At 39.7% G+C, this 9,801-nt stretch overlaps 1 long non-coding RNA gene across 1 annotated transcript; it reads right to left on the bottom strand.

Annotated features, from left to right (window-relative positions):
• Positions 1-913: 913 nt before the first annotated feature.
• Positions 914-3,445, bottom strand: LOC119332591. Its single transcript, XR_005161036.1, has 3 exons — positions 2,953-3,445; positions 2,604-2,706; positions 914-1,356 (listed from the first exon to the last, which is right to left on the bottom strand). It is a non-coding gene; the product is annotated as an uncharacterized LOC119332591 (long non-coding RNA).
• Between the last annotated feature and the right edge of the window lie 6,356 nt (positions 3,446-9,801).

Genomic DNA, 9,801 nt, shown 5'->3' with positions numbered 1-9,801 from the left:
TTATCTGTTTTGGATGTTTTATATGCATTATATGATATTTTATATTATTTTTGGGACTAACCTATTAACTTAGAGCCTAGTGTCAGTTTCTGTTTTTCCTTGTTTTTGAGTTTGCAGAAAAGGAATACAAAATGGAGTCCAAATGGAATAAAAACCTTCGCGATGATTTTTCTTGAACTAGAAGACACCCAGGAGACTTGGAGATGAAGTCAAAAGAGCCACAAGGGGACCACAAGGGTGGAGGGCGCGCCCCTATCTTGTGGGCCTCCCGTGACTCCCCTGACCTAATTCCTTCACCTATATATTCACATATACTCCCAAGCCATCAGAAGTATCCACGAAAACACTTTTCCACCGCCACAACCTTCTGTATCCGTGAGATCCCATCTAGGGGCCTTTTCCGGTATCCTGTCAGAGGGGGATTCGATCACGGAGGGCTTCTAGATCAACTCTATTGCCCTTGTTAGGAGTTCATAACCTCATATCTCTATTGTTTTGCCGGTTTCTTGGCTATCTTTTAAAAAAATGACCGAGCAACAATCACCAGACAACAATTTGACAATGAATTATTTTTATGGAAGTCTAAATATCTTTTTTGGGCTCTTGTAGAACTAACTTCGTTGGAAAGAGAATAACAAAGTATAGACTATGCTCAAGAAACCATGAGCATGGAGATAGTATATATCTTACTGAACTTTCCTGCTATGGAGTACAGTCTTGTTGTATTTTTTTCTCTTGTGGTTTCCTTGGTTGATCGGTGCTCACCAGGCTCTGTACTTTATCAGTTCAAGGCACGGGGTAAAAAAACAAAAGCATAGGATAAACATACGTGCCTAGTAGGAAAATAATAAGAACTCCAGTAATCAAACCATTCAAAACCTAGAGCTGCCACAAATTATTTGATACCGCATTATTAACTGAGTCGTCATCTATCAATTCGGGGGAGAAACAACTAAGTCTAATGGAGACATGCAACAAAGCCAAATCATATCTGGCTTTGCTCTCGTACAGAACATCAGACATTCAGATCATACAACTTCCAGGAAGACACCAAAGTAACTAAAAGAAGAGTAGATGCGGGGAACTCACATTTGATATTCCCCCAAATTTCTCTTTATTCTTTGATCCAACGTGCAGATTGCATGGATGTTTCGATCTCAAGCAGTCATACTTTTGTCATCTAATAGAGGAGGTAGCCGGTTAGCGGCAAATCGCTGGTGGTCTTCATGTGTCTGGTTGTGAGTCTCTACTTGCTATCATCGGAGCCCGAGTACAGGGAGCCTATAAAGTGCAGTAGTGGATGGATGTATGCATGAGTTCCCGGCTAGAGTCAAAGCAAAATTTTGTGGGCATAATCTGCACGACAGGGAGAGGTCATGGAGATGAAGTGGTCTGCAAGGTACATTTGGTAAACATACAAAAATATTCATAATGCGGCGAAACTTGGAATGTTCTTTATATGCATAGCACCTCAGTTTTTAGGCACATTTAGCCTCATCTAGCATCAGCTCAACTTTTGGGATTACGTACATGAAAGCTTATCCCATAAGGCTATGTGTTTAAGCAGAAAATTCTATTATGTCCAAACTTCAAAGTACTGCTAAAAACACCATTGCAATCACGTGGAAGATCTAATATGGCTCATGGCCGTATATCAGAGGTCAGTTACATTAGAGCACATTCAGTATAAATGGGTTTTTAATTTCTTTGGAGAATCAGTGACCATATGTAGAATAGTATTACATTTGTGTTGAACACTAAATTCATAGGCTTTACATAATCAGAGAGAAATATGAAAACTGGAGTTAAATATACTCAGAAAGTAAGACTGCAAGTCTGCAACCTGTAGCCATTTGCATAAGAAAAACTATATTAGCTTCCCTAGGAATCAAAATCTGAACTGTAAATAACTGAAGAAAATTGTCTATGTGCATGGAAATATATTATCAGATTCAAAGCAATATGATATTTCTCACAGGAATATTTCCTTCTAGACTGAAACACAGATAAGAGTAAGACACATGGTGTCATCATGGCTTCATGGTCGTAGTCACCATATCTGCAGCCTACACTATCAACTATCACAGGGACTGAAAACAATCATAAATTTGGCTAAGAAGGAAGATGTGGAAAATAGCAATCTAAATTATGCCACCATATATTTGAACTACATGAGAGACAAATCACTCGAAAACTAAGGATCCTGCATCATAGACCGTTGTCTGGGCTACACACACTGCATGGAGGAGCGCTACATCGTATTTTCTCCAATTTAAAACACATAAAAAATGGTGAGCAAAAGAAAATAACAAATCTCTCAGTGACCAAGGCTGCTAATTTACAAAGCGTGACATGTAGGATGTTGAATGACCGGACTGAGCTAGTCAACCGGCCAAGCAGTTGTGGTGTTTTTCGCTGTGACTAACATTACACAAATAAATAACTTCAGAAACAAAATTAGTCTTGGTTATGTGAGCAGTTATGACATTTTCTTCTTGCTATTATGATAGTTTACTATCATAGTTACAGCAACATAATGAAATTCCATTGCATCATTTCAAAAAAACAGTAGACAAAATTAGATTAAGGATCAATGTATGTACCTGAATTCAATAGTACCTAACGTGGTTAGTTCATCTTGTTTTCTATCCAAGTAGACACCCAATCAAGCTTCACCAAGATGAGCAATAGGAACCGACTTCACTCCTTACATGCCAAGAGAAAAATAGCAACAACATTAACGTTCCTGCTAGAGCACTGCTTAAAAGCTTGATAAAATCTAAGTAATACAAAAGTATTATAAATAGATCTAGAGCATTTATGTTCGCAGATAGGCTATATGACAACAAATATTTTGCATCTTCTTGTAAAAATTTATCACTATGCAAAATTAGCAAAAAAAATAATCTATAGGATTGTACCTAGGCAATAGTAACAGACAGCCACACGTACCTAGGATCTTCCCTAATCTTTTCGGGATTGTCCACCCCAGCCATATAACTATAGCATGGGTCCATTGTAGTGGGCATCACCCAAGGCGGCAGGCATCTGAATTGCTTCAAATTACCATCAGTTGATTCATAAGGTTGCTCTCCCATCAACCAATATCCATCTTGAATAGATTCATATGGGATCAAAAATAGATGCTTGATTGGAGCGTAGTCAGAACTTGGAATTGGAAGCTAAAAGATTCCAAGGTTGCAAAGAAAGGATATTAGGGTTCCAATCACTTGGATATCGTAACTTCCTTTGGGCAGAGGCGACTCAATGGCCGGAGAGGATGGGCATCAGAGAGATACTGGTTGGATCTTTATTAGATGAAATCCCACCATGAAATCTTAGTCCGGAAGGGGAACTACAGAGGAGGAGGAGCGGCCCTAGTGATCTCCCGTGATGAGTTGATGCTTCATTGGGGCAGGATCGTGAAGGGGTGAAACCTGCTCAAGGGGGTGTTTTTTTGGGGCAGAATCGCGAAGGGGTTAAACCGGGTCGAGGGGGTGGTTTTTTGGGCTTCCCGTGTAAGAATTGGCTGAAGTCCCGTTCACGTGGGACAACAGGCATGGACTCTTCAGGTATTTCATCCATAGACAGTTATTTGGTAGATCAAACGGATGATTTTCTTACTTGAGGATTAATGTGAAGCTTTGATTGATGCCTCCAATTAGTAAATATAAGATATAAGATATAAAGATAATAGTAATTTTTTGTTTGCAGTTTTGGAAGGCGGGGTCACGACCCGTTTGGCCTCTATGAGGCTTCACCAGTGCTGGATGGTGAGGAGTGGTGATGTGTAGAGAAGAGAAGGGGCACTGGAAGTGAGATATCTCGATGGGGATTGGGTGCTGTTGCTACTGCTTTTTTTCTGAATGAGATGTGGCGGCACCAATCGAGATGGTCTGAGCAGGGGATCAAGGCAAAAATGTTAATTCCTCCCTGACTCTCTGTCATTTGATTGCAGAATATCGTGCTTACTCCTATCTTTCGCCCTCTTGCAGGCTTTCAAAAGTGAGGCTGAGCGTGGAGGTGAGGCCAAATTGGCGTGTGAATGTAAGGACTAAAATGAGATAGTTATCTTCTTTCAGTTGTTTGCTTCTGCTTATCGATAGAGATAATTATTCCCTATTTAGTAGAGATTCTGTCACATATTAATATTGGGAAATATCTATAGTTCATTTGATGTTGATATCTCCATCCTAGCGACCGCTTTGTCCATTTCATTTTTACCGATCCACCCAGGTCAGTATGAAACGAGAATGCACGTCTATGTCGTATTTTCTCTATAGTAATACATGTTTAGGTGGTCAGTCGCCCTATGTTGTTTGCATCAAAAATGTTCTTTGCATGGTGAACACGCCAGCAATTCATTCTTTGAAGCAGTGAAGCGATGTAAAAAATATGCATCGGCCGTCGAGCGATCATCCGTCATATTTTTGTAGTTCTCTTAGCTATGTACTAGCACAGATGTTGCGTATCGAAAGTAGGAGCAATCAAGTTGTTTTTTCTCTGACAAGGAGGCAAGCTGGCCTTGCTGTGCTATGCCCATCTCAAATTCTATGCTACATCTAATTATTTTAGTTTAATGTAGGTTTTGCAGCAAAAAACACTTGAAAATGTATGTCTTCTGGATATAAATATCTTCTCTAGAAGATAAATATTGATAGCCGTCACATTAATCGGGGATATAAATATTTGCACTAGAAGATAAATATTAATAGCGGTCACAATAACTGAATTTGTTGTCTACTACAATATTTTTATTCAGAAGAATACATGATTATATGTTTTTATGTAGTTTTAGTATCTGAATCGAACTTTCTTAATTTATAAAAATATAGTTGTAATTGATTGAAGAAGCGTGTTAGCTGAGAACTAAGGATCTGAGATGTGTCGTAGCTGAGATATGCACTGTTCTTAGTTATTTTAGCACCGTGAGTAGCATTTTTTCCTTCAAAAAGTCCGTGGATGATTGCTTTGGCTACTGTGACCTAGAGAGCCGGCGAGGTTGTTGAAGTTCCATTGTTGATACCTTCATCGAGGCTGTTGGATGAACTATGGGAAGAATGGAAGATTTGACTGCTTGTAAGACAGTGGGCTGGCTGAGTCCGAGTAGTCAACTGTTGAATGGACTGAGAGGTTAGTGTAATCCTTAACTTAATTACTCCTCAAGTCCCAACATTTGCATTATCTGCTCATATACACCCACACGTAGGATTCCATCCATGCATGTTAGAGGATTCAGTTATTCAAATATAGTTGCACCAAAGTGTAGTACACGATTTAAAAGTCTCTATCATGCAAAGCAAGGGAGGGTGAGTTGAAATCCATAATAATCCTATGCAAAAAAATTTAATTATATTTTTATACTAATTAATCTTGACATTTTGCAATTTTACTGCGATTCTATATGCACAAGATCATGGAAAAAACCTTATTCGTCCATTGGAAACGATCCAAATTCTAAACAATTGACCAGGTACTTCACGGATTTAGGTTTGATCAGTTATGTGGTTCTCATGTATATATTCTGTCGCTTGGCAGTTCAAGTCCTATAATTGGTCAAGAGTTCAGCAACACATGGGGGATTCAGGGTGTTTTTCTTCAAAGTTATGGGCTGACATTGATATGCTGCTATCTGCAAATACTGTACTGGACTAGAGAGGAGAAGCTATTCTGAAAAACATCACTCCTCCGGGCACCTTTTTTGTTCAGCTGTTTTTTTGTTTGAGTGTCTCTTTGCTAATATTTTTGTTGATTGTTATATGCTCCGGTAATTTTGCTTTGGTCATTTTGAAAGAAGTAGTTATAGCTCAACTTATTCTGAACGCACTTCTCCTTTTTTCTATTTGTCATGTCCATCTTAACATAGATCAATAGCAGATTACTCTGATTTAAGAGGGAAAAGAGGCATCTTTGCTTTACACAAACTGTAGCTATGTCAAGGCACTACCTCTGGTTAACTTCTGCATACTATGTCTATCCATTTATTTCCATCAAGATAATCATGCATGACGCAAGTTTGTTTTGCATCAAGTATGCTTGACTTGACCTTCATAAGGGTAACTTATGCATCATTTAGCTACAGTGAAAAACATGTTGTTGTATGCTAAGCAGAAAATACAAACTGACTTAAAGAAGATAAAAGACCTACTTCTATCTTTAGACGGACTGGCGGCGGCGAAGCTCGTTGCCTTCTTGAAGGCGTCGTCGCGGCTCTCATTGTCCGTCGTGCGGCTCCAGGGGAAACTTTGATCCTTGGATTGGGCGGTGGCGGCGCTCCGGTGGCATATCCTTTCTGAAGGCGCCGCCTTGGAGCCCACGGTTCGTCATATGCGGCTTCATCCCTTTGCGGTGGTAGTGCCAGGGGTGATGTTGTCACGCTCAGTGCCTATGTATCATGCCTTGGGTGTGTGTGTTGTTGTGGCGTGCGTCTATACCAGGTTGTTGAGATCGTGCTTTATATATAAAGCGGGCAAAAGCCTTTTTTGGTAAGACCTGCTTCTTGTTCCTCTTCAGAAGTTTTAACATGTTTTTAACCTTCAAAGAGGAAGTTTACCAGTGTACTAAAAAATTGGTAAAGACCAATGGCTGCGGGGTTATTGTCATATTATATTTGGAAGACTAACTCGCAGTGATGATTTATAAGATGATAGTAAGCCCCAAACCTCAATTGTGCCTGCTCTAATTGCACCTAAAATGTTTACGCATAAACTAAAAAATAGGAAACTTTTTGATCTCTATGCAGTCTGAAAGTTAATTCTTCTTGTTCATTTGATAAAATGTTGGTAACCTACATTACGTGGGTTCTTGGATTGGCAGCAGATAATGATTACTACGGTGTCATATGCCAAATAAATGTGTAGTTTCGTGTAGTCTTATCTTAACTTCCAAAATAAATAGATAACATGCATTTGCTTGATTTTCATTTTGTATGGTGCTTAGAAGATTACTAGACGTCGACACACAGAACATGAATTTACTTTTAAGAGAAGCATTCATAGTTTTATGATGTGTCAATGTAGCGACCAGACGTCAAACGGTCTGACCTCTGTGTATAAGTATCATCCCTAGATCGGTAATGCTGACACACACAGTACTTGAAGGATTGGTAACAGAGTGGCAATCACACACTTATTACATCGAATGCCTCAAAAGAAAACTTATTACATTAAATATGGCTTAAGGTCATCTAATACGATAACAGCGGAAGGCTTGGAAGATAAAGTGAGTCCATCAACTCCAACGGCATTACTGAGTGAAAGACCACGACCAAAGGCTCCTTACTCGTCGTCTGAAAAGTCTGCAACAAGATACGTTGCAGCCGAAAAACGGGTCAGCACATAGAATATGCTGGCAAGGTAACACAAGAGAGAAATGAACAATGTAAAGCTATCACTACATGCATATGTGGCTGGTGGAGGCTGTATGGTTGATATGTTTTTGCGTAAAGCCAATTTTTCTCTACTGCAAAGGAATAAATTTTATTTAACTATCATGTAGTTGTTAAACATTGAGAAGGTTCACCCAACTCAATCCCAATTAAAAGTAATCATCATTAAACCCAATCAAATTATATTAAGAGTGATGAGATCCACATGATAATCCAAGAACTAGATACTCAAGATGTCCATAACCGTGGACACGGCTAACTATGATTAGTTTGTAGACTCTACAGAGGTTTGTGCACTTTTCCCCACAAGACTCGATCTCCTCCGTTGGATTTCTCGCACTACATGGTGTTTGAGAAACGGATGACCGAGACACAGTCTTTCCGAAGAGGTCCCCTTAACCGTTAGATAGGCCGGTACACCTACAATCCCCTACATCTGCTAGCCCATCATGGAAAGGTTTTCCACAACTTACTCAACTATGCCAGAGCCCATATTGGCATGTGGCTGCACACGGAAGTTTCTAGTGAATAATCTTATGATCCCTTTGAGCCTGGGTGGCAGTCCATAGGAGAATCACACGGTACCCCGGGATTTCCTAAAATACAGGCAATCACTGGGTTCCCCAGGTACCTCAATCCACCCAGATGTGTATTAATATTGCCACCTTAAGTAACCATTAATTTAGCAATCTCACATCTGTCATGAATACACTCAAACCCAATCCACGTCTACGAGCATAGCATAGCAATATAAGCAACGTAGAACTAACTCCCAAGGTTTGATAATAAACAGGTGAATAGGTACTACCTCAACTGCTTCCCAAACCCCACAATTTAATTCAGATCCTAACCATGCAATGTTTGAGGGTTGATCTAATGCAATGAAAACTGGGTAGTAAGAGGTATGATCAAAGTGTTACTTGCCTTGTTGATGATCCGCGAAACCTAGAGACTCGATGTAGCACGCTTCGCACTCCGGGTACTCTATCGCGATCAAACAAGCATACAATAAGCAATCAAGAAAAAGCAAGGGTAAAACTCAAATAAGAGATCTAACCAGAAAATTCAACTTAAGAACTCCGATTTGCAAAAAGAATCAAATCAAACGAGGCAACAAAACTCAAATGGCGAGAGAAACAGGCTTCGTTTACTAATCTGGACTAAGGTCAAATTTTACAGTAGCAAAAACTTGTTTAAATTGATTAAACGGAAAGATGGTTTTGAGACGAAACTCTAGGCGCTTGAATCGCCTAATTCCGATAAACAAGCGAAAAGTTATACTAGAACGAAAATCGGATCAGAAAAAATTGCGATCGAAAATAATCGCGAAAAATCCGAGAAAAAGAAAAACTGACGAACAGGCTAACGAGCGAACGTTCATTATCTGTAACTAACGAGCGAAAACCATTCGTTAAAATGAATGTACGGACGAACGTCCACTAAATAACTAAACCGAAAAAAATAAACCGATCTAAATAAATAATAATAAACCGCGGATCTAATAAATGTGCGGTTTTCTGGAGAAAACCGACAATGGCGGCGCTACCTCCGGCGAGGCGGCGAGGGCGGCAGGTCGGCGGCGCGTCGGCGCGGCGTGCGGCACGGGGCGGCGGCATGGCGACGCGGGCGGCGGCGAGCATCTTAGGGTTAGTCTTTGGGGGGTTGCGGGGCTAACGAGCTGCGGGGCGGCGGCTTTTAAAGGGGCCGGCCCGAGAAGTCCTGACCGAAAACGGCCCTAAGTCGGTTTGACTTTTTTTTAAAATAATTTCGACGTGCAGAAAAAAAAGAAAAGAAATACTAAAGGGACTCCAAAAAGCTCGAAATAAATTTTCCCCGTCCTCTAAAAATAAGTCGGACAACATGAACATTTATTTGGGCCTAAAATGCAATTTTGAAAAACGCATATTTTTTTCCTAATTCAAATAAAATAGCGACAAAACTCCGAATAAAAATCTTATTTGATTTTAATATTAAATCTCTGATATTTCTTTATTTTGAGGAAGTCATTTTATCCTCTCTCTCTTTTATTTTTAATAAAAGAAATATTTCAGAGAAAAATAATTAAAATTAAATTATCCTCTTTTCATAATTCGAGAAAAACCCAAATATGAAAATACCGAAATCCCCAACTCTCTCCGTATGTCCTTGAGTTGCGTGGAATTTCTAGGATCAACCAAAATGCAATAAAACATGATATGCAATGATGATCTAATGTATAACATTCCAAATTGAAAATTTGGGATGTTACAAACCTACCCCCCTTAAGATGAATCTCGCCCCCGAGATTCGGGTTGGCTAGAAAATAGGTGAGGGTGATCCTTTCGTAAGTCTTCTTCTTGTTCCCAAGTGGCTTCATCCTCGGTATGGTGACTCCACTGAACCTTGCAAAATGTGATAACTTTGCTGCGTGTAAC

The sequence above is a fragment of the Triticum dicoccoides genome, chromosome 7A (genome assembly GCF_002162155.2).
Source record: "Triticum dicoccoides isolate Atlit2015 ecotype Zavitan chromosome 7A, WEW_v2.0, whole genome shotgun sequence".
Lineage (NCBI taxonomy): Eukaryota > Viridiplantae > Streptophyta > Magnoliopsida > Poales > Poaceae > Triticum > Triticum dicoccoides.
This window is presented reverse-complemented; position numbering and strand designations above follow the sequence as displayed.